Source organism: Pectinophora gossypiella, unplaced genomic scaffold, assembly GCF_024362695.1.
Source record: "Pectinophora gossypiella unplaced genomic scaffold, ilPecGoss1.1 Pgos_55, whole genome shotgun sequence".
Lineage (NCBI taxonomy): Eukaryota > Metazoa > Arthropoda > Insecta > Lepidoptera > Gelechiidae > Pectinophora > Pectinophora gossypiella.
Window position 1 is genome coordinate 159,193 of NW_026063265.1, and position 26,636 is coordinate 185,828.

Genomic DNA, 26,636 nt, shown 5'->3' on the forward strand with positions numbered 1-26,636 from the left:
GATGTACTTAATAGGATAGTGTAGATAGGTATGGTCGTATGGTATAAAACGTTTTGGTCGTCGATCGATGTTATTTTCACAGGATGTTGCAGAGATATTTTCGTGTTGATGGAGTGAAGATTTTCGAGATTTATTGAGTTTAATCTCACGGTTGCTTGTGTGTATTGGTTTGCTTCCACTGGTTGGGTCGTCAGGTCCATAATCTTCACAACTTGTCCTTTGATAGTGTCGTAAGAATTTGAGATAGTGAATTCTGTAGTTTTTAAGTTGCAGTTTCGAGGTATAACTGCCAAATAACTTCCTTTGAGAATCTTGTGCTGTTCTTGTCCACAGGATAGTTGCACTTTTGTCGATCTTGGGAAGCTGAGTGTGTAGTGTCTATTGTCGATTTCTTCCACGGCGTTTTTAGTAAGTATCACTGGCGTAAACTTGCATGTAGAGTCGATGCGTTGCTTGACGATCAGCTGTTGCACGCAGTCTGGTTGATCTCGGCGACCGTTGTTCACCTCCTCTTTACAGATGTACCATGAGCTTGTCTTAGGACATTCTGCCTCCAAGTACATAGAATCCACCTCATGAATTGCAATGAAAGGAAGGGGTGGTATAAGGACTTGGCTATGGTTATTTGGGACAATAGATAGTTTATATAAGTTATATATATTACTATAGGCAATCGGCATTTTATAGATTATAACTATTTCTTCATTTATATAGAAAAATCCTAACCTTATTATATCATAATATTCCCTAAGGTCTACGTCAAGGACTTCGTCCGGCTTATACAAAACTTTTAATTTATCTAACATATCTTTTAATAATGATAAACTAAGTGTAGAATGAGAGACGCTTGACGCTCGAATGAAAGCTATAGTATTTTCTAATTTACGTATCTCATCAGAAAGCGTCTCGATATTATCGCTCAAAATTAACAAGTATTGTGCGAGATGCGCATATTTTATAAGATCATTTTCCCTAGAGCTATCACTATTTAATATCAAATTGACCACTTTACTTATCTTATTCTGATTGTATTCTATTTTCTCTAATATATTAGAATGGCGTAACATCCATTCTTTAGTTAAACTAATATGATTGTTATATTCGACTTGTAATTTATTTTCGTTTGCTTGGAGAACTTTTATGGCGTTATTATATTTTATCGCGTCTGTATAATCTAGATTTCCGGTAAGGCTCTTTACAACCGAACCTAGCCCGTCTATAAGGCCTCGCTTAAAACGATTTGGCTCAAAAGAATTTAGTTGGTCAGAAATCTTTTCAAGTTTACTGTTAAGGTATAATATATGTGGTTCGTATAAAGATAGAGTTTTGTTATTTAGTTTAGGTGAGAAATCGTGCAACTGGTTACGTAATAAATTTAATTTTGAGTGGATATCATTTAACTTGATGTGTTGCAGAAACGAGTGATAATGGGAGACTATTCTGGCAGGACCAAGTTTAAAGGGAAGTATACCGGGTCCATTCTCCAGGCTGTCAAGTAGGATGTCCTGTCCTCGGACCAGGTGAAGGAGGAACATCAGTAGTATCCTGTAACAATAGTGCATGTTTAGGGCTTCTCTTCAGGCGACTCTTGGCTACTGGTCCCCTCTTCTTCTTGGTGTAGATATGAATCGGAAGATCGGCTAGAACGGTATCCTGTGTATACCTGGGTGCTAATTTAGAACGGCTAGCTAAAGGATTACGTATAAAAACCTGCTGATTGTGGTCATATTCTATTTCAGGCTCGCGATCTTTGTTCCTATTCTCAGTAAGTTCCGTACGATTATGCAGTGAAGTTTCATTAATTAGGTTAAAAACTTTTAACATTCTGTGCCTATGATCCTGGGTGTACTGTTGTAGTAAATGTTCGGATAGATTTATGTGTAAGGGGTCTCGCGGATCAAAATGTCCTGTGATAACTTCCAATGGTCTACACTTCGTGAAGCTATGTATAGAGCTATTGTAACCTAACACAGCGTAAGCCATCAGGTTAACTACTGGTTCATTACGGTTTTCTAGTTTAAGAATTCTTAAGTGCTCCAGGATGGTTGAATGAAAACGCTCTACTATGCCATTATCGTTAGGAGCGTGGGCGAGGATCTTGTGATGCTGAATATTGTGTGTCCGTGTGAATTCTAAGAAAACTTGATTCGTAAATTCAGGACCTTGATCGGTAACTACAGTGAAAGGAACCCCATGGTGGGTAATAAACCTTAAAAGAGCTTGTACTACACTGATTGCGGTCCCATCTCTCAGATGATATGCTTGCGCATATTTTGAGAATGCATCGACTAGTGTTAGGTATTTTTCATTTTCAGCGGTGAAAAGATCAAGATGTAGTTTTTCAAATGGTTTACTGGGGGGTGGTACAATACAAAACTTCTTATTAATTGGATGCCGATCGTATTTCGCTTGTCCACAGATATGGCATTCGTTAATATATTTAGTGATTTGATCTTTCATCCTTGGCCAGTAATATCGTTTAGAAAGTGCTAGATAACTTTCAGTTATACCCCTATGGTTAGTTTTTCCTTCATGGTATTTTTGTATTGTTTCCTGTTGTCTCAGGTATTCTTTTACATTTTCTACTTCAACTTTAGTTAAGGTAAGGTTCATTGCAGAACTTCTAAATTTATTTTGTATGATAGGTATAATTTTGTACATGGCCAGGGGAGGATAGATTATAATACCGGTTCGTACCTTAGGGTTAACAAATTCCTTTATTGAATTTACCACATCCTCTTCTAGATTAGCTTCGGATAATTGAATATTAGTTCGTGTATGGGTTTCAAAAGGCTTAGTAACCGTCGGACGTTTTTTTATATCCCCAACGATAGTAAAGCAAATCTGCCTACTGAATTTATTTAAAGGTTCCTCGGTTATTGGAATTTCCAAAATTGGATTTTCCGTGCTTGTATGTGCAGTTTCTGTGGATGAACCTGTCATTGAGGGTGGTTTTTCAGAAGGGTTAACTGCTATAGAGCTGATTTCTTCATTATATATTTCAATGCGGGAAAGAGCGTCGGCATTTTTATTGGATTTTCCTTGCTTATAAATTACAGTAAAATTGTACTCGCTTAACTTTATTTTCCACCGTGTTAAACGTGAATTTGGCTCCTTAAGACTCATAACCCATTGAAGAGGTTTATGGTCAGTAAGGATTTTAAATTTTCGGCCGAATAAGTAGGGACGGAAATATTTGGTAGCCCAGACAATCGCTAAAAGCTCCTTCTCAATGGTGCTATAATTAAGTTCACTGCTGTTTAAGGTCCTTGACGCGTATGCTATTGGTTTATCGGAACCAATAACCCCTTGGGATAGCACAGCACCTATAGCAACGTTAGACGCGTCTGTCGTGAGGATAAATTCCCTAGTGAAGTCTGGGTACTGTAGAATTGGGTCATTAGTAAGAAGTGACTTACATTTTTCAAAGCAATTTTTATAATCCGCGCTTTCCGAGTTTATTTTAGATCCCTTTTTCAAACATTGCGTCATGGGTTTCGTGATACGCGCAAAGTCCGGAATAAATTTGCGATAATACCCTAATAGTCCTAGGAACCGCTTAATGTCAGTCGGGGTTCTAGGCATAGGAAATTTTTGTATTGCCGTAATTTTATCAGGGTTTGGTTTAATACCATCCCTACTGATAATATGACCCAAATATGCGGTTTCTAATTTTAGAAATTCCGATTTATCTAACTGAATTTTAAAGTTAGATTCTCTGAGCCTTTTGAATACCTTTTCTAAATTTACAATGTGTTCCTGCAAGGATGTGCTAAATACAATGATGTCATCTAGGTAGACTAAGCACACAACGTTTTGGAGGTCTCTAAGAACGTTATCCATTACCCTTTGGAAGGTCGAGGGTGAGTTCTTGAGACCCATCGGCATGCGTAGGAACTCGAAGTGACCATGTTCCACATTAAATGCCGTTTTAGGTATATCTTCGGAATTCATTTCTACTTGGTAGAAACCACTCGCAAGATCTAATGTAGTGAAATACTGACAATTCCCGAGTTTGTCTAAAACGTCATTTATGTTTGGAATAGGGTATTTGTCATCGATGGTCTTTTCATTGAGTTTCCTAAAGTCGACTACGATACGCCACTTAGTTTTCCCTGAGGCATCGGCTTTTTTTGGGACCACCCATATAGGTGAGCTCCATGCAGATTCGGAGGGACGTATGATTCCTTGCTCCAACATTTTAGTGATTTGCTGTTGGACCTCTTGCCTATGCACATATGGGTACCTATAGCTCTTTGTATAAACTGGTAACTCGTCAGTAGTGCGGATGCTGTGTTTTATTTTATTCGTAAATGTGAGAGGTTCACCTTCAATGTAAAATACATCGGCGTATTGCGCGCATAAAGATTCAAGATTGGCGCGTTCCTCTACGTTTAAATGGTCAGTCCGTAACTTAGATAAAACTTCATTAGCGCGCGAACGCGGTGTTGAGTTAGTACGCTCGCACTCGATATTGTAACACTCGGCTACAACGGGACGATCCATTGAAAAGATGACGTCATTTTGTGTCGGGTTATATACTTCTATATAGCCGCGGCTATTCATAACCTTAGTGACACAATCACCGATATGACAATTTGAAATACATTGCGATGGGATGATCGCATCCCCGTCATGAACGTTTACCGGGATTTTTATAAGTTTTGATGAATTAGCCGGGATTATATCTTCGTATAGATTACAGTTACGAGAATCGTACATCATGATAGGATTAATTGAATATTGAGTTTTAAGAGTTTTATTTTTCAAATCGATGTTTGATTCCCATTTACTTAATAGATCTAATCCTATAAGGCCGTCAAAATATTCATGAAATTTATAAATGAATAAAGTTATATCCTGATCGTCATTAAATTCTTGAAAGGTGGGCAATGTAATTGAATACTCATTACGACTTGTAGCATGAACGTTTGTGACTTCAAATGGATCATGATTCCAGGGAACATTTGAGAAATATCTTTTTACAGTCTCAGGGCTAATAAACGACTGGTTTGCGCCAGTGTCTATAAGGAGTTTTAAGGGAGGATGAGCTATTTGAATATATGGCAACTGGCGTTGCGTTTGTAGATTTATCTCTATTTTGGTTTGTTTGAATGAGGATCGCTGGGAAAATCCTCATTTTCACAATGAGAGCTTTTCTCGTTATCATCATCATTGTTGTTACAGCAAGCTTCAGAGTATTGGGGTCGTTGCTCATTTACATGGTCGTAGGTATAGTCAACTGGGTATTCCGGGTACTCTACATAGTAATCAGGACAATTTTCACTATACGGATCATACGTATACGGATAATCGTAACACTCATTGAAATGCATCTCCCGACTTTTGAAATAGTTACTTGGGGGTGGATTTCCATGCCTGGACCAATCGTGTCCTCCTGTAGGTGGCAATGGCTTAGCTATGTAGTGGCTAACACCACTCATAGGCCTAGGTGCATTATTCGCGGGTGAGAAGTTTCTTTGAGGCGATGCGAAACCTCTATTAGGGTTATAATTAGGCGGGGGCGCACCAAACATTTGTTGCGTACGCGTTGGCATTCTATACTGCGGAACGAAATTATTATTTGGTTTCCAAATTGGAGCGGGTCGAGGTGGCATCTGAATCGGGTTAGGTCGTGAAGGACCGGCCATGTTATAGGCAAACGGTTTAGATGGTGGAAGCGCTAGATTGACGGGAAACTTAAAAGGTTGAGTTGGTTGTAAGGGCGCTGGTGCCGGTAACTGGAGCTGGGGCTTCCTATCAACTTGAGGTATGTATTCATTACGTTTTTGCATATATAGCGTGTTCATTTCCTCATGCACAAATCCTAAAGCCTTCTCGATTGTTTCAGGGCGCATACAGCGAACACGGGAACCGAGAGGGTCCTTAAGGCCACGCAGATAGGCTTGGAGAGTTAATTTTTTATATAGATCACGTTTGGATTCAATAGTAGTGGCTGTGGTTTCATGTAATGAAACGTACGTCATTATAACACTGAAAAGATTCTGACATCTCTCATAATACTCTTGAGGAGAATCGGAGCCTTGCGTTAAGAGAGCGAGATCATTATATAGTGACGTCTCGTCTCGATGATCGGCAAAGTTGTTAATCAATGAATTCCGTATACCATTCCAGTTCTCCGGGATACCATTTGTATTTATTAAGCGGGCGGCGGCCCCAGTTATCTTGTTCAAAATGCCGTTGATCAAGGCAAGATTGCATAATTCATCTTTGGGTTGAACGTATTTCTCTACTAATTTGTCACATATTCTTATAAAGCGTGTTAACACATTAGAATTTCCGTCGAAGTCGGGAACATGACGCAAAGCCTTATATATTGCGTCTTCGGCTGCCATGCCTACCTCTGAATTTACTAAACTAAAACTATTATTAGAGTCGATGCTGCTATCTAAATCTCTAAGCGAGTCCTGAACCCTAGTTCTACCTGAAACTAACCTACTTAAACTAGATTGCCTTGGATGAAAAATCTTGACAATTACATAAAATAAATATAGAAGGAAAAGGAAGCAACTCTAGAGCGATTCTAAAGTACTCACATGGACATCTCAGTATTCTCTGCTGTATCTATGTCTTGATACTCCTCCGGAAGGCAGCCTCTTGTAGTTCGGATACTCGTGATAATGCTGGATAGCTACCCGGGCAGCTCGGAGCGCGATATTCGATGTAAGAAAACGCGTGAATTTGCTCGCGAACCGGCCCGCGAGTATCCTACCGACTGCGCCAATTAAGAGTCCTGCAGTCGGAGGATGCAAAAAAAAACAAAATTATCTTAACTTATTTAATTTCAAAAATGAAAATTACAATAATTATAAACTAAATTAGGTGTCAATTGGACGATGTCAGTACCAAAAGTGATTTATAAAAACTAGGTAAAATATGATCGTGGCGCGTGTGCTGACTCGGCGCCTCGTGCCGCACGTTGCTGCTTCCGATGTCGCAATATTGTAATTGTGTATTGAGGTCTCTTCCTGTCAGCATATACCGTGCTGGCATATAACTTAACACGCTAAAGGCCGTTGTTTGTTTATTGATTAGCAGTGGTATGATGGATTCTTGGATACTGATGAATGCTAATAAGCTAAGTATTTAAAACAAAATCACATTCAGAAGCACTAAAAACACATTAAATTAAAGAACGAAATAATACCTTATGAAATATTATTTAATATAATATAAAGGATGGAGAGAAGAAATGACAAGAATTATATTTAGCGTGACATGGCTCTAACCAGTTCAACTGGAAAACATAAAACCATGTAAAACCCTAAGTTTTTGTTTAGCTCATACACGATATTATGTTTTTTGAGGAACCGTGTCATGCCAAACAGTGTTCTATTGAAAAGTATTGTAAGAAGAAATGCAGAAAACACCATTTAGCGTGACATAGCTCTAACCAGATCCACTGGAAAACATAAAACCATGTAAAACCCTAAGTTTTTGTTTAGCTCATACACGATATTATGTTTTTTGAGGAACCGTCTCATGCGAAACAGTGTTCTATTGAAAAGTATTGTAAGAAGAAAAGCAAAGAACACCATTTAGCGTGACATAGCTCTAACCAGATCCACTGGAAAAAATAAAACCATGTAAAACCCTAAGTTTTAGTTTAGCTCATACACGATATTATGTTTTTTGAGGAACCGTCTCATACGAAACAGTGTTCTATTGAAAAGTATTGTAAGAAGAAATACAAAAAACACCATTTAGCGTGACATAGCTCTAACCAGATCCACTGGAAAACATAAAACCATGTAAAACCCTAAGTTTTAGTTTAGCTCATACACGATATTATGTTTTTTGAGGAACCGTCTCATGCGAAAGTGTTCTATTGAAAAGTATTGTAAGAAGAAATGCAAAAAACACCATTTAGCGTGACATAGCTCTAACCAGATCCATTGGAAAACATAAAACCATGTAAAACCCTAAGTTTTAGTTTAGCTCATATACGATATTATGTTTTTTGAGGAACCGTCTCATGCGAAAGTGTTCTATTGAAAAGTATTGTAAGAAGAAATGCAAAAAACACCATTTAGCATGACATAGCTCTAACCAGATCCACTGGAAAACATAAAACCATGTAAAACCCTAAGTTTTAGTTTAGCTCATACACGATATTATGTTTTTTGAGGAACCGTCTCATGCGAAACAGTGTTCTATTGAAAAGTATTGTAAGAAGAAATGCAAAAAACACCATTTAGCGTGACATAGCTCTAACCAGATCCACTGGAAAACATAAAACCATATAAAACCTAAGTTTTAGTTTAGCTCATACACGATATTATGTTTTTTGAGGAACCGTCTCATGCGAAACAGTGTTCTATTGAAAAGTATTGTAAGAAGAAATGCAAAAAACACCATTTAGCGTGACTTAGCTCTAACCAGATCCACTGGAAAGCATAAAACCATGTAAAACCCTAAGTTTTTGTTCTGCACTTACTATATTATTTTATATTCATGGTAAGTTGGATTTTCTGTAGGTATATGCAAATTAATAACAAGCATAGTTATTTGTTATTTGCTTCATAATAGTAAATACCGAATGTAGACTTGTAGAATGTAGACAACGAATGTATGTATTGTACTAATTCTATTTCTCTTTTGTTTTGTATTTTGTTTTTTCCTGTTTGTGCAATAAAGTATTTGTTATGTTATGTAGAAAAACAAACGATTATCTTAAAATATTACGTAGGTATTATGTTGGTTATGACTGACTGTACACATATGAATTAAACTATTTGCAGTTACTTTCATTTCTAATAACATTTGGTGTATTTAGTAACATTTAAAACTAAACAATTTTACCAGAAAATATAAAATATGACTCGCTTTCTATTTTTGTAACTAAAGGTGTTTTCTTTTACATATCAATTCTTAAGTATTTTTTTTGCTTTAGCCATATTTGATTTGAAAATTTTGAATATCAAAGTTTCACGTTGTTAGGTAGTGGTTTCTTCTCCAATTATTGTTTTTCCAAGTAGTAGGTATTTTCTAGCAACTTCACTTTATTTAGCCTGTATACATGTATTAATTACTTTATGTATGTTTTGTATCGATGAGTGATCATTCTTCTGTCAATACTGGTGAGACCCGCTTGTGGGAGGCCAGAAATTAACATGATCAAATTTGTTTTTGAATTTGCTTAGGATGATATAGAACATTCATTGTTGATTATAGGCTTAATTATTTTTACATACGCCATTAAAGGTAAAGCATGGTGTACTTAATATCCTCCTGTGGCTTAGATTTTCAAACACAATAGCGAAACAATGGGATTTTGTTTAAGGACTTTTTTTCATGTTTAGCCCATCTGACAGTCGTCATATTTACCCATGTTTATGAATGAAATTGTTCGCACTGCCGGATACAGGTAATTACTGACCTATTTTATTGCACAACACAATAAATAATGTTCTAAATAACACTTTTCATTTATATATTTGTAGCCACAAATCTGTGCAATTGATGATGCGTCTTTGCTGACACAATGACGATGACGATTCATACACCATTGAATGCTAATGTATAATAATGTATCCATCACAGGACACGCGAGTTTTACTATGTAGCGTTTATGTGTACTCATTAATCGATTTCCAGCTTGGCAATTGTTTAAGTTTCTGAATCTTTCTTCGAGCAGACATTTGAAGTAATGTTATTTCTTAAAGTTTCCTTGATGATGAGTAAACAGGCATCCGGGTAAACAGGCTTTCTTCCTTATATTTATATTTTTTTTTTGTTTGTTTACTTAATTCTAACTTAAGTTACTAATATACGCTAGTATAAAATATTCTTTAGTACAATTTTACTGCAAATTATAATTTTTTACTATATTGATGAGTAAAACTACACATTACACAAATTTAATCGGTTATAAAAACTTATTTTTCATTGTACATTTATTTTCCTGAATTAATGAATGAAAATATCAAGTCGTTTGTGTTATAAAATAGCTAATCCAACTTACCATGAACATCGTATTTTTTTTATTATTTTAGTAAATATATTTTGCTTACTGCTTAGTGAATGATAAAAAAATAAGTGACTAAAATGACAAAGATAAATTTTACTTAATGTAAGTTAGGTATTGGGTAAAATGCTTTTGAATGATGATTTGTTTAAATATACTCGTAGAAGTATAATTACTGCATAACTTATTGCTTTAAGTTGAGAAAGTAACACTTAGGAGAAAAATGTATCAATAAACATCATTGGTGTCTTCATCGAAATATTTTAGTATTAATTTATTGTTTATATACGCACTTAAATTTGGTAACAAAATCATTTGTATAGCGTTATAAAGTAAAAAATGAACATCAATAAATCATACGTTTGCTTACAAAAAACAAACAGTTTTAGCGCTTAAACACTGAAACAGAATTCTTTTCAAATAACTTCGAACAATTACCACTTTAATACACCTAAACTAAACATTGTCCATGTACAGCGAGATCCTGAATACTGATTACAGTTTCCGTACTCCCTCCTTTCCAGTCCTAAGCGACATTCAAACCTTCACTGACACGATCATTCCACAGGATACGTCCATCCCTTGTATCCCAGATCGCAAGAATCGGCTAGCACGGCATAGCAGCTTGACAGCTAAAAATAAAATTTTTAACAAAAAAAAAACCGACTTCAAACGCAAAACTAAAAAGCAATAAATAAATTTACTTCGCACAAAGTAATTAGTACGTATTTTCAATTAGTTAATTAATTTATAATTCTGAAGCCGGTGCCAAGGAAAGGCTACAACGAAGTACCGATTCATATATTTTTCAATACTGATTGTTTTGTAATATTTTGTTTGACATTGTTTTGTAATTGCTTTGATATAGGTATTAAACAATATTGTGTGTACATAGTAATTTGATATTGTAGTAGGGTTGTTGTAGCATTTACTTGGCACCGACTTCAGAATTATAAATTAATTAACTAATTGAAAATACGTACTAATTACTTTGTGCGAAGTAAATTTATTTATTGCTTTTTAGTTTTGCGTTTGAAGTCGGTTTTTTTTTGTTAAAAATTTTATTTTATTTTACGATTTTAAGTGATGGTTAGACCGAGCAAGGATGCAGACAGACAGATTTTCTGATTTATATTCATATATAATAATATAATATATTATTAGTAGTGATCACAATTATTATTGATGAACATGTTTACACACACACTCACACACGCGCTAACGCACACGAGCACACGCGCACGTACACACGCACACACACAGATACACGCACACACACAGACACACGCACACACACACACACACACACACACACACGCGCGCGCGCGCGCACACACACGCACACACACACACACACATGTGTATGTGTACATACACACATGTGGTTGTCAGTGGAAGCTGCTATCATACACACTCACGCATACATATAGATACAGTAGATTTCGCGTGGTTCGCTCGCTGCTAAAGCAGCTCGCGTGTCCTGTTTATTCGAAACTGTCCCTCTTCGTATGGCGGCCATCTTGTTTTTCAGCCATTTTGTTTTTTTTCACCGGCGACAGAATTTGACCAAGATTTAAATGGGTGTCGTGGAAACAAACAAAATCCAGGTGCAATAGGTTTGCCAGACCGTAGGATGTCTCCCTGATTGGGAGCAGTTTTCAAAGATGACGTTCCGATCACACCCCTATACATCATTTTTACCCCCAAGACATTTTCTGGAAAAACAAAATTTTGTATGGCGGCCATCTTGTTTTTTCGCCATTTTGTATTTTTTTCACCGGCCATTAAATTCGACCAAGATTTAAATAGGTTTCGTGAAAGAAAAATTGGTTCAGGTGTGATAGTTTCGCCAGGCCGTAGGGTGTCACCCTGATGCGGAGCAGTTTTCGAAAATCAGGAAGTATTTCCGTACTTAACATGACGATCCAATCACAACCCCGATATATATTTTATATCCCGAGACATTTTCTGAAAAAACAAAATTGTGTATGGCGGCCATCTTGTTTTTCCGCCATTTTGTTTTTTTTTTTACGCGCTATGGAATTTGACCAAGATTTAAATAAGTGCTCTGAAAGAAATATTGGTTCACGTGCGATAGTTTTGCCAGGCCGTAGAGTATCTCTCTGATGCGGAGCAGTTTTTGGTGACCAGAAAGTATTTCCGTACTCTACATGACGTTTTGAGTAAGCGCCCCATACATTATTTTTACCCAAACGGGCTTCTTCCAAAATCCACAAAATTTTGTATGGCGGCCATCTTTTTTTTCCGCCATTTTGTTTTTTTGCACCGGCGATTGAATTTGATCAAGATTTAAATACGTTTCGTGAAAGAAAAATTGCTCCAGGTTGTATAGTTTTGCCAGGCCATAGGGTATCTCCCTGATGCTGACCAGTTTTCGAAGGTCGGGAAGTTTTCCCGAAGCTTAAAGATCGATCCGATCAATATGACTTTACAAACGCACTAGTCGCTCCTACGATTTTTGAAAATTCCCCTCGATTTCTCTGGTCTTCCATCATCAGATCCTGACTTCCTTGACATGGGACCCCCTTGGGTATATCTCCTTTCAAACAAAAAAAGAATTATCAAAATCGGTTCATATACGACGAAGATATGCCCGAACATAAAAAAAAAAAAAAAAAAAAAAATATACGGTCGAATTGAGAACCTCCTCCTTTTTTGAAGTCGGTAAAAAGGATCAATCTTATTATAGTGTTATGATCTCATCTAAATTTATCATAGGTTAACTAACTTATTTCATATACCTACTATAGTAATTAACTATCGCTTATTCTAGTCACACAGCATAAGTAGGGGCAATGCAATTGATTTAAGTAGGTAGGTACCTAATGCCTGTTATTAAGTAAAGTTTTTTCCATGACTGATGTCAAGCGGCTATTTTATCATCATAAAATCAATCGATCGTTTGGTAAACTGGAATTAAGCTCGTTATAATCTAAATACTTACCGGCACCGATGCAGGTTGCAGCAGGCTCGTCGTCGACGCGACGGCGACGCATTGTAGAGCACGATGGAATTTGGACGCTTGAACGCTTCATCTGTAAACAAACCACTTCTGTACTATTTGTGTTTATCTAATAGATAATAAAATAAGAATTATAGCGTTTAAGTAGGTAGGTTGGTTATTTACCTTTAAATTTTTTCACTTTCATTATGTGAAAAAGAGAAAATCGGTACAGAAAGTTAAAGATATTACATTATTGTAATAATTATGTTTATATGGCTAACTTTTTTACGATAAGGTACTAACCTTATCATATACCTAAATATTTATAAATAATTATTAAATTATTAATAACAAAATCGACTTACCTTTGGAAATCTTGAAATACAAGTGAAAAAACGCTTGTCACTTTTTCGCGCCAACGGTTTGGGTACGAATTTACTTTTTTTTTCATGAGACTAACAAACAGTGTTACCAGGTCCAGGCCCTTCCAAATCGCCGAAAATTTGTCGTAAAGTAGCCTAAATTCGCCTAAGTTTATTTTTGTGATGTAGCCCAAAATCGCCTAAAGAAAATAAACGTGGCCTAAAACTGCGATTATTTTCAATTTATTTTTCAATGAAGGACCTTTCAGATCACGTTCCCCAAAAAAATATAGATGGCGTTGTCAAACTCCAACGTAATTATGAGGGACTTTCCACGCAACCCCCTTCCCCAATGGAATTAAAAATAATTACGGATGGCGCTGTACAGATTTCCCTTCGGTTACCTTCTAATTTCATGAATAACAGACATAATGGTGCTAATTCCTGTAAATACCATCTAATTTTATTTTAAGTTATATCTGTCATTTTCTTATCCGCCGAAAAGGAAAGGGACGGGTAATCGACAAGCATAAAATTTATGGAACACACGTTAATTTTAAGCACAAATCTAAACCAACCGTCTAAAAATTTTACATCAGTCAATAACCCGACACATTCATTTACTCATTCTTCCTAAAATTAAGAGCTGTGAATCATCCGTCCCTTTCCTTTTCGACGGATATGAAAATGACGGATATAACTTAAAATAAAATTAGGCGGTGTCTGCAGGAATCGGGGCCAGTGTTTCCTTTATCTTTGTTTTTTACCCACGACGGAACGGAGCAGGTATATGCGTTTAGGGTGAGAGATGTTTGTGTGTGCGTTTGTGCAAAGAAATGTTATTAATTATCTTCTAAACTAATAATCCGATTTTGATGCGGTTTTCAATAACGGGTTTGTGTTTGATGAGTTCATGTTATTAGACAAGTGTCATGTCTGTAACTCACTAGGGGGCGCCACAATATTAGTGTTTAGAATAAATATTATCCGAAACGCCTGTTCAATTTATAATAGCAATTTATTTGCAATAGTTTTTATTAGTTAATTGTTTTTGACAGGCGTTTTTTTTTCGGTTCCATTGATTACACGTAATTACGTCGAACACGGTGCTGTTTCATTGCTACCTAAATCCCTTAAAAATCAGTAAAAAGGCATTGATATGTGTTTAATAATTTAATTAAACATAAAATTCATATTTTTTCCGTAAAACGAAACAACATTGTTTATGGTTTTTTAAGCTATATTTTAGTTGTCTATGGTGGACAATGACACTGAATTTTTTCTCTCTGCTCTGTACCGAACGGTTGATTTTTATATTTCATTTAATTTAATTTAATACAGTTCTTAAAATTTAATCTGCTTTTTATTTAACATGCAGATTAGTGGTCCTTCGCCTTCTGTGAATAGACTGCAGTGTTAAATTCGTGTCTCGCGTCGATGTTGGTGCAATTTAGTGTGTGTGGTGTGTGTATCGTTCGGCTATACGACGGTCGCCCGCGCATGTTTTCGGAAAATCTATATTTTTCCCAAAAAAAAAACAACACAAGACGTGCGAAGACTGCAGTTCACACAGGATTATAACCCAATTACGAAGCAATCAAGAAAATTTGTGTGGTTTTGCAGTCGATAATCTGCAAATCATTCTCCGATTACCCACATAAGTTAAAAGAAAAAAGACGGCATCGAGCAAGACATTTTGTTCTCTGTTTTGACGTTCGGTGCGCTCGTCAAGTTGGCAGAACTCCATACTGTCAAAGTCATCAATCATCGTAACGTCAGTTGCAGTCGTCAGGTTGGCACAACTCCATAGCTGTCAAACTATTAAACAACAACAACGAATGACACATTACTGTCAGATTTGATAACAAGATTGAAAGAAGCGAAAATCTCAAGCCGGGGTTTGTTTACGTACTGATTATCTTATATTTTGTTTACGCCGGTTGGATTTACGTCGGATTCTACGGTGTACTAGTGTTTACAATGACGGAAAAAGAAGAATTGAAACGTCTTCGCTTATCCCGCGGACAGTTAAAAGGTATGGTGACTAGAATTGAAAATTATGTGAATGATCCTATTAACCTCACAACTGCCAATGCAGAAATGCTTGAGGCTCGGAAGGAAAAGTTAATAAATACATTCAAAGCATATGAACAGGTTCAGTTGGACATTTTAACGCTTGATGAAGCTGACTCTGAAAATATGTCAACTTTAGAAGAAAAATATTACAATATTATTTCTAAGTTAAATTTAACACTTAAAGGCTTTAACACAACTGAGAGAAAGCAATGTACCAATATTGCAACCTCAAAATTACCAAATATTGATATACCATCATTTGATGGAACAGATTTTACGAAGTATATGCCCTTTATGGACTTGTTTACTGCCGTTATACATAATAACAACTCTCTCTCAGATGTGCAAAAACTTTTTTACTTAAGGAAATTTTTGACAGGTGAAGCATTGTCTGTAATTATCAACCTACCTATTGTTAATGATTCTTACAAGGAAGCTACTGACCTACTTAAAAAACGTTTTGACAACAAGGCACGTATAATCAGCCATCATGTAAATAACTTGTTAAACTTACCATCCATGCAAAAAGGTACAGCGGCCTCCATACGGTCATTTGTCTCCGAAGTGCAACAACAAATTTATGCACTAAAAAATTTAAAGCAACCTGTTGATCAATGGGATATGCTGCTTATTTCAATATTGTCTAAAAAATTAGATCAATATACTAATAGGGCTTATCAATTAGGCAGAGATTCAGATGTACTCCCAACCATGGAGGAGTTCATTTTATTTTTGGAAAAGCGCGCTATAGCACTTGAAGATACTACAGAAAGCAAAAAGAATTTTACCAATAAAGTGACTAATATTGCCACAAAAAATACATTTTTATGCTATTATTGTAACTCCAGTAATCATGCCATGCATGGTTGCCCACAATTCAAGACGGCCTCTATAGATGACCGCATTGCATTTGTTGAAACACACAAATTATGTACTCTTTGTTTAAAAACTCACACCGGAAAGTGTAAGTTTACCTTTGTTTGTAAAACTTGTAAGGCAAAGCATAATACTCTTCTCCATAAGGAGGGTGCTATAACCCCTGAAGTTGTTATGCATTCACGCAATTCTTCTGTGAACATTTTATTACCTACTATAAAGGTAAAACTTTATGATTGTTGTGGGCATGAAGTAGTTGTTAGAGCGCTTTTGGATACTGGTAGTCAGGCCTCTTTTGCTACTACATCTCTAATTCAAACTCTGGGCTTAAAACCAAGATGTCAAAATTCTAATATCATTAGTATTGGCAATAAAAATAATACAATAAATAAATATGTGGACATACAGGTCCATTCTCCCCTAAATAATATACAATTAAATGTTAAATGTAATATTGTGGATTCCATAACTTCAAACCTGCCTCAAAGGGAAATTGACATTTCTAATTTAATTATACCAAGCAATATTCAGCTTGCAGATGCTGACTTCAATATTCCAGCAGAAGTATCAATGTTGTTTGGGGCAGATGTATATTTCAATATATTGCTTGATGGACATCTACAAGTTAGGAAGGGTCTCATATTGCAAAACACCTTATTTGGGTATATTATTGGTGGCACAATTGCCACTTGCCCTCCAGGTAAAAAAGACTTAGTTGCAAATTTTGCAATATGTGATCATCATAAATTGGAGGATGTCATGGAGAGATTCTGGCTAGCCGAGGCTCCGCCTCAACCTGTATCGAAAATAACTATAGAATGTCAGAAGGCCGAAGAGTGTTTTAAAGAGTCTGTGACACTCACTGACAATAAGTTTCAAGTAGACATGCCTCTAACTAAAAATTTAAATGAGATACAGATTGGGGACTCGTTTTCGGTCGCTTTACAAAGATTTCTCTCTTTGGAGAAAAAGTTTCAAAGAAATCCACAATACCTAGAACAGTACAAAAAATTTATAGATGAGTATGTGGCTTTGGGACATGCCAGAATTGTCGATATAGGTGAATATGATGTGCAAAACGACCCTGTGTATTTCCTAGCTCATCATGCCGTATTCAACGAACAAAGTGTAACAACTAAGCTACGCGTGGTTTTCGATGGGGGAATGAAGTCATTACAAGGCATTTCATTGAACGATACGATGTTGAATGGTCCAGTGGTTCAAAGCGAACTGTTTGATATTCTGCTTTTGTGGAGAACATTTATATACACACTCACTTGTGATATTACCAAGATGTTTCGTTGCATCAATATAAATCCATCCCAAACTAGTTTGCAAAACATACTTTGGCGCGATGATCCGAGCAAACCAATAAGTTGCCTACAATTACAAACAGTCACTTATGGTTTAAAAGCATCTACCTTTTTGGCGACTCGTTGTCTCATAGAGCTTGCTCTTCGCTATAGAGAGCAATACCCACTAGCTTCAAAGGCTATGTTTTCAAGTACATATCGTCACTGGAAAGGCAAAATTACGTAAGCGCCAAAAGGCCATTTCGAGAAAAAGCCGTTTAAAGTTTCATTTTTTCGTTTTTTTATCATAACTTTTTACCCAATTATCCGATTTAGATGATGTCAATGTAAGGTTACATTGTTTTTTAATTTTCTATGTCCAGGAATACATATCATAACAGTTGGATTGCTATTTTAGGATATAGTGGCGCTTACGTAAAAATGACTTCAGTTTACAGTAAAGCAAATTTACTTAACCGCCATCTGGTTAAAATATTATTTGGAAGCAAAATTACTTACAGCTCTTACGACAATGCATACGAGAAGGACAATATTTCTTTAAATATAATAATACTGTAATGTTAGCGGAGTAAAAGTTACTGTAACGACTTTTACATATCTGCTTTCATTATGTGAAAATTGCCTAAAAAGTGATCGATTGATTATGTCAGTTCACCAAAGATTCTTTAAAGTAAGTTTTTGTAATATCTTACATGGGTAAAAAGACGTAAGAGACAAATAATTATTCTTAATACCTCCTTAAATTACTTATTACTTCAATTGATTTATAAAAATAGCTATTAAAATACTGAAGTGCCAGAAATAAAGTTACATAAAATATAAGTAATAGCGTACAAACCGTTATCTGTATGTAAAAGTTTCTTATTAACACTTTCAAGGACAGAACGTATACGGACGTTCCGATTCCAAGGTGTCATACTACCTATTATGAACCACGAATGACCCATGGTCTCTGTCTGTGAAAGGGTTAAACGGTTTTATTTAGCTAAACCCGTACGGTATTTATTTGTATCAAAATTAGAAATTGCAATTTAATTACCTTCCTGTTGTCAGATTGATCTGAAATTTGGTACACACCTTTAATTCCGATGTCAATACAATATAATAAAATCAATAACATTATAAATCTAAGATGGCCGCCGGTACAAAATGGGGATTACATATTTTTCCACAACCCCCTCAATATGGGTATCAAATGAAAGAGCTACACAAGTAGAATACTGTGATTATGTCAAAATTTAAAATCCAAAATGGCCGCCGTTCCAAAATAGCGGACTAGGTACATAATATTTTTCCACAACCCCCTCAATATGGGTATCAAATGATAGGACTACACTAGTAGAATACTGTCATTATGTCAAAATTTCAAATCCAAGATGGACGATATTACAAAATGGCTGAAAGAAGGATGTTGCCCTTAATTTTGTCATTGGCATCCACCGTCCATAAAATGCAGGGCAGCACAGTCGACCATGCAGTAGTATATTTGGGCTCAAAATTGTTTGAATTAGGACAAGCATACGTGGCTCTAAGTCGAGTCAAGTCTCTGGAAGGGTCAAGTCTTTTTAACTCCTCAATAATTTCTAATTCCTCAATAATTCCTCTTATTGTTTTTTACACTTTTCTTAAGTTTAATACACTTTTCCATTCGCTCGAACCAGGTATTATAACATTTATTCCACTCCAAAGTAGAGGTGTTCATAATGGTTGACTTGAAAGCGTTGGCCGCTTCTTCACCGCACTGGAACCTTTGACCGCGAAGAGTTTTTTATTTTTATTTTAGAAAATGTAAAGAAATCATTGGAGCTTAGGTCAGGACTGTATGGAGGATGGTCAAGGATTTCTACGTTTTCCTGCTTCAAATAATCGTTTGACGAGCGGTGTGTGAGCTTGCGTTGTCATGGTGCAGCATCCTGCACCCCTGCGCATCATCATGGGTCGCTTTGGGTTAGATTTTCGAAGTTCGGCGATGACTTGTGGTAAACAAATTGTGGTATACCAATCCGCATTAACCGTCCTACGATCTTCAAGTGCAATTGTCGCAACATGACCGATTTTCTCCACGAAGGTAGCCACCATCTTCTTTGAAGTGCTTCGAGAGCGAACAACTTTAGTCGGCTTTGACTCGTTTTGAAGACCCAAACTGTGGATTGTTGTTTGGAATCAGGATACGTCACCACTGATGATGTCGTACACGTGATTTGACTCTCCTCGGTTGAACCTCTGAAGAGTTTTCTTACACCATCTTACGCGGGCCGCCTTATGATCGTCAGAAAATGCGGGATGCAACGGCAAACTAGTTTTCTCACACCAAGTGCCTCATTCAATATCATTTGAATGGTTATCCCTGAAATGCCTAATAACGCCTCTATCTCTCGGTATGTCACATGACGATTTTTGAGGATTAATTGTCTCACAGCAACGATATTATCTTCAGTGAAGGCGGATGTCAACGCTCGAATTCTAAATACCAGCGTTCGATGGTCCGCAGACATGGCACTTCATCGTGGCATAGAGATTTTAACTCTTTGAAACACTGAAGTCGCGGTAGACCTCTTCGAAAGTTATAGAAAATTTTCCTTTGTAAGATTAATTTTCGGAGGTAACCTGACAGATTCAAACCAACGCTGTGACTAAACAATTGCATTAATCCTAATGCTTTCAACTGTTTTGATATTAGAAATTCCAACAAATTTGAATTTTTAGTTCTTAATTCAAAATTGGCCCTAAATATGCAAACGACAGAACTTAAAAAGTATAACAAAGTCGCTTTTTCTGTCCCTATATCCTTATGTACGCTTAAATCTTTAACATTACGCAATGGATTTTGATGCAGTTTTCTTTAATATACAGAGTGATTCAAGAGGAAAGTTTATATATATAATAATAACATCCAATAAATAGTGGAGAAATACTGTTATATTTTAAAATTTTAAGGTGATGTCGTGAATAATTTCCTTTTTCCTCAGCATTGCACCCGAGCGAAGCCGGGCGGGTCGCTAATAAATTATAAAATCAATTTTAAAATAGTTTTACTTTTAGATCTATTGTTAAAATATAACTGGGAAACTTACTGCTAGCCCACAAACTTGCTTAATAACAGCGTAAAAATGCGAAGTCAAATTTACGTACACGCCTTATTTATTCTAAATACTGTAAGTCAAAATTACTTATTCGCCATTCACTGCATAAACATGCTAAGACATTTTTTCTTATACGCCTTACTTATTTTAAAAGCTGTAAATAAAAATGACTTATACATAATTTAATTTTTATTTTCAGTAGTCCAAAATTACTAATAAAATGATACTTTTCAAACTATAGAATGCCAAATTTACTTAAAGTTAATATGTAGTTATTATATAGGAACACAATATTACTTATACACCAGTCACGAAAAAAACACCAAAATCTTGTCGTTTAAGAAACTGAAACTGAAAAAAATCAACTTTTTTTAAATTTACGTAAGCGCCAAAAATGTGCTTGTATCGCAATGCTACCTAGACAGATCGACGCAGAATGAAACGCTGATTCCGAATATATAAAAAACCCAAAATACCTATTTTGGCGCTTACGTAATTTTGCCTTTCCAGTGACGATATGTTGATGATATTATATGTGGTGCCGATAATATTGACGATTTAAAGCAGCTCAAGACTGAACTTACTGCTCTGCTGGGAGAAGGTGGATTTTCACTCCATAAGTGGTCATCAGAATGTCGATAAAACATACTTAAATCAGCTTGACCTAAATCAAGATAATATTGTTAAAACGTTAGGTTTGCAATGTGATATATTAAAAGATCAACTGACATTTAAAAGCCCTGAATTTAATAGTGATGATATTAACACCAAAAGAAAAATTTTAAGTTTTATTGGGAAAATATTTGACCCGTTAGGTATCATTGGGCCAATCATTGTTGTAGCCAAGCTATTTATGCAGACTTTGTGGTCGATGAAAATAAGTTGGGACTCTATATTGCCCCAAGATCAGCTGTATGTTTGGCAAACATTCCTTGATAATTTAAAACATATGGGTACTCTATCCATACCTAGGGGGGTAGGCTGTGAAATCGCGATTTCAGTAGAGTTAGTAGGCTATGCGGATGCTTCTATTAAAGCTTTAGGGTGTTGTCTATACCTCAGAATCTATAATTCTGATGGCACAGTCTCCACTAACTTGTTATGTTCGAAATCTCGAGTAGCTCCTCTTAATAAAAGCGTAACAATACCACGTTTGGAATTAAATAGTGCTCTACTTTTGTCACAAGTAGCTAATAAGGTATATAATGTGCTAAACCACAAATATAATAACTTAAAAGTTTTTCTCTACAGTGACTCTCAAATTGTATTAGCATGGGTGGCATCCTCTAATACAAAAACAAACCTCTATGTGTCTAATAGAGTTTCTCAAATTAAAAAACTAACAAAATACTTTCACTGGTCTTATATAAACACAAATAAAAATCCTGCAGACTTACTGTCAAGAGGCTGTGACTTTCAAAAATTAAAATCTCACAATCTTTGGTGGCATGGCCCCCTGGAACTATCAAATCCTGACTTTAAGCACTCACAGGGTGAAATTATATTGCCTATTCCGTTATCTAATGATAATGGTACAGAAGAAAGTTACTCGTTCTGTGGCGTAATTAAGTCCAAATCCAGTGAGGATGATTCTAAAAACTTTATCATTTCTCTGGTTAAAAGGTTTTCTGATTTTAATAGGCTACAAAGAGTGGTCTGTTATATATATATGGTTTATTCCCATTGGCCACCACCCTGTTTACCACCACTGGTGGCCCGTGACACACGACATTAAATATTTTCCCATCCGCCACCAGTGGTGGTCTACGGGAACAAAATCAATAAATGAAAATTTAAGGAATATTCAGTGTAGGTAGGTACACATAGACGACATCTTTACGTTTCACAAGTTCATCTACTCTATTAGGTTTATTTATTTATTTATTTTATTAAATCTTAATACTAAAAATACAATTATCAATGCCCTGCAAAACTGTTTAAACAGTTTGTCTGCAGGAAAGAGTCTCTACTAATAATATGAACTTATATCTAATAGTCAATTAATAACATACAATAAGTTAGCTAGGACACGAGTCTAGAAGGTGTTGTTTAAGTAATTTTTTATATTTCTTATAACTACTTTAAGTATATATTATTAAATATAAAATAGACACTTAGGTTATCTATCTATAATATGCAACATGACCTATTAGAAACAAAGTGTCAATGTACCTTCAGTTATTTATGTAGCGCGCCTCAAGCCTATGATACATCGGTGTGCTAGGGATAGACTCGTGCGATGCGTCACTATGCTTGTCGTAAGACCCGTAAGTGCGACAGAGAGCGCAACAGGTGGCGTCCTTTTCCCATATTATACCCCACGCGATCGCTGATTGGCTGCACAAAACACATTGGTCGTTGGCTAACCCGCGTCCCGCACCCTGTGCATCGTGTGATTGTTATCTGTATAAGTCACGCGGCTTGACGGTTACATTTAAGTAACTTTCTAGTACTACCTTCCAATATGTCTGAATCCGAAGGTATACCCGGAACTTCGTCGGGAAATACGTTTTTAACATATATTCAAAGAAGAGGTGGTACAGTTCTTCTGCATGCTGGTCATGAATATATAATAAAACGAAAATATAAGAGTGGTTTGTCAGTATGGGAGTGTAATGCCAGAAAAAAAGAAAAATGCAGAGGGCTTATCAAAATTAATGTAAGTACTAAACCTATTTGTTATTATTTTTAATCTTACTCACAAACTTTCGCGTTTATAATATTAGTATTCTGGAGTGCGCTGTAGAAACCGTAAGACTTACACGAATATAATGTACTAGCTTTTGCCCGTGACTTCGTCCGCGTGGCGTGTTATAATATCTTTGTGTGTGTGGGAGAAAGGTTAAAAAAGTTTATATTTTTTCATACAATTTTTTTTTCCCGCTAACTCTCGTTTCCGTGGGAATTTTTCAAAATACAGCCATAACCAAGCTTTATATTTACTAAGAGGTATGCATGCATGCTAGATTGAAAACATCTATCTTACGAGATTTAGATTTTTACATACAAAAGTTTATTCCCGAGTAATAATTACAAAGGCACCATTTTGTACATTTTGTACCCAATACATTTTGAGGAATTTGTTTGCGCTTATGCTATTTGTATTTTAATAATTTTCTTGTTTTAGGACCAAAATATTGTTGAAGTCAAATCACACTCATGCCAACCGAATTATGTAAGAAATGAACTTCAAGAAAATATTCAAAAATGTAAAGACAAATTAGCTCATCCTGATTGTCCTGCTGTGCCACAAGTCTACAACGCCATGGTAAGCAAAATTCAACAAACCGGTTTCGACACCCTTCAAGAAATACCTTTATTCAAATCCTTGAAATCAACACTATATAGATATCGAAATAAAGCAGCAGGAGTATCCAAAATCCAATGTGAAAATGTGGAAGAATTCAAAGTTCCAGATAAATTCAAACGATTTCTTCTAGCTGATTATTTTAATGATGGAAATCGTATTATTGTATTTTGTATTACAGAAGCTAGAGAGCTACTTATTGTAATATGTAATTTTTTTGGAGATGGCACTTTCAAAAGTTGCCCAAATCCTTTCAAACAAATATATTCAATCCATGGAGAATTCAACGGTCCAGATAACAAAACCAATATCATTCCACTGGTGTATGCATTCATGACCCGTAAAGATGTAGAATCATACAAAATTTTATTTAATTTGATAAAAAGTCAAATACCTGGTTGGAATCCACGAAAGTTTATGACTGACTTCGAAAAGGCAGCAATGTTGGCCTTAGAAACTGAATTTCCATCGATTGTTGTAAAGGGCTGTTACCAACACTTCAAAAAAAGTATTTGGGACAAAGGACGCGCGCTGAAGCTTGTTTCTCAAGATATAAATAAACGTCGGGAAGTAGCGTTAACTGCGGTTCTGCCTTTATTACCGATAAATGAAGTACATAATGGATGGAACTACATAACTCGCAAACCTGCTACAGATGAAAATGTAACCTCCTTCAGAAATTATGTTGAACGCTACTGGTTAAAAGACAATTTCGTACAAATTTGGAACATCTTCGGTGAATGTCATCGGACAAATAACGCAGTTGAAGGCTGGCATAATAAATTAAATAGGAGAATTGGGAAAAAAAACCCAAACATTGTACAGGTCATGAACGTTCTTGAAGAAGATGCACGTTTCTTTATAGTACGAAAAGAGCAAATACAACACACCAAGACAAAGAAAAGGTCTAAAAAGGCGCTCTTGAACGACGAATTCATACAAGAACATCAAATGGAACTTGTAAACGGCCTAATCAATGTGGGTACTTTTTTAGAAATAATGAGACATTGAGATATGAATACTAAAAGTATATTCATTGTTACTACACTCTGACTATTAGGAACTTTCTATTGCTGATTATTGTTTAAATTTGTATGTAGATGAAACATAGATAAGTATAAAACAATTGTTGTAAAACATGTGATTTAAACTGTGATGATAACAATTTTAAATTGGTCCTATTTACAAATCAATGTATGTATTATAATTCAATTTTATTTTAATTTTTAAAAGTCTATTCGTTGTTGATTCGGTGACTATTAAGAACTATCTATTATTGATTATTGTTTAAATTTGTATGTAACATAGATAAGTATCAAATAATTGTTGTAAAACATGTGATTTAAGCTGTGATAGTAATAATTTTAATTTGGTCCTATTTACAAATCATTGTATCATACATGTGATTTAAGCTGTGATAATAATAATTTTAATTTGGTTCTATTTACAAATCATTGTATCATACATAATTATTTTTTAACTTTTTGTTTATAGCAATATTTACAATACTATAGTAGTTTTCCGAGGCGTACGGTAAAGTAAACGACGAATACGGTAAAGGAGGATTTATTGTGTGCGTTACAGTGCTTATACTTAAACTAACAGAGCCGTCTAAGGGGAAGTTAGGCGTACCGAGCAGCCACCGTAACGAAACCCCAGACTGACACCTACGGTAGTAGTATATGGCGTTCCAACAGCTTGAAAGGCGTCCATATAAGTACTACCGAGTACCTATCCGAAGCTCCAAACTCACGGACAAGGCGGAAGGTCATCGTTTGCCGAACATACTTTGATAGCGCGTTCTAAAATGCGTGTGGCGCCATCTCTTGAGGAGCAGTGGTACTACACTCCCCTCCATCTAAGTCCGAGATGTCCCAGCGAGGCAATCTTGTTTCTTCGGTCTCCCTCGTTTCCTTGTCGGTATTGGCTGTTCTGAGGGAGTAGTCGCCTTCCGAGGTCTTCCCCTCCTCTTCAAAGGTTGCGCCGGGGCTGGACAGTCTTGATTAAGACTTTTGTAAGGTGACAGAGCTGAGGCGTGATAGACTCCTAAACTGACATCAGAGTTTTCAGGATCAGCAACTTCATAGGAAGAAGGGCCGTGTATTCTCTTTATTTCGTATGGTCCATCACGGCGCGGTGCAAACTTGGCGCTGATTCCTTTACTTGCATGACTGATTGGATGAAGTTTGACCATTACCAAATCCCCTTCGCGGTAATCTGGTCTAGCTTGTCTGCTTCGATCAGTCAGGTCCTTTCGTCTTTCCTCCTCCAACTCTTGGATCTCTTTAGCACGTTCCAAAACCGTAGCCAATTGTAACAGTCTCGGTGTAATTTCCGGTATGAAATTCTCTGACAAGACAATTTGTCGGTAATCATGTAGGTTGTCATCCAGCGTTCTCAACTCTCGGCCGAAAGTGAGGTATGCCGGAGAGTAGGAAGTAGTTTTGCAAACAGTAGAATTCATTGCAAACCTAATACTGGGGAGATGATCTGGCCAATCTCTTTGGTTTTCACCGAGGATCATCGCCAACTGAGTCTTGAGGTCTCTGTTCTTCCTCTCCACTGGGTTTGTTTCAGGGTGGTACACCGGGGTATACCCATTTTGTATCTTCAGACAGAAAGAGACTTGCTGAATTATGGCGCTGACGAACTGGGGACCATTGTCG

At 36.1% G+C, this 26,636-nt stretch overlaps 1 protein-coding gene across 3 annotated transcripts in view; it reads right to left on the reverse strand.

Annotated features, from left to right (window-relative positions):
- Positions 1-26,636, reverse strand: part of LOC126381459 (uncharacterized) — a 197,786-nt gene that overhangs the window by 150,469 nt on the left and 20,681 nt on the right. Inside the window, exon 2 of one of the 3 annotated variants that reach the window (XM_050030935.1) lies at positions 12,954-13,044. The exons of 1 other annotated variant lie outside the window; for it this stretch is intronic. The gene's annotated coding sequence lies outside the window, so the exon portion shown is untranslated. Of the gene's footprint in view, positions 1-12,953; positions 13,045-26,636 lie in introns of those variants that run through there. One more of the 3 variants, XM_050030938.1, reaches the window with a different exon arrangement.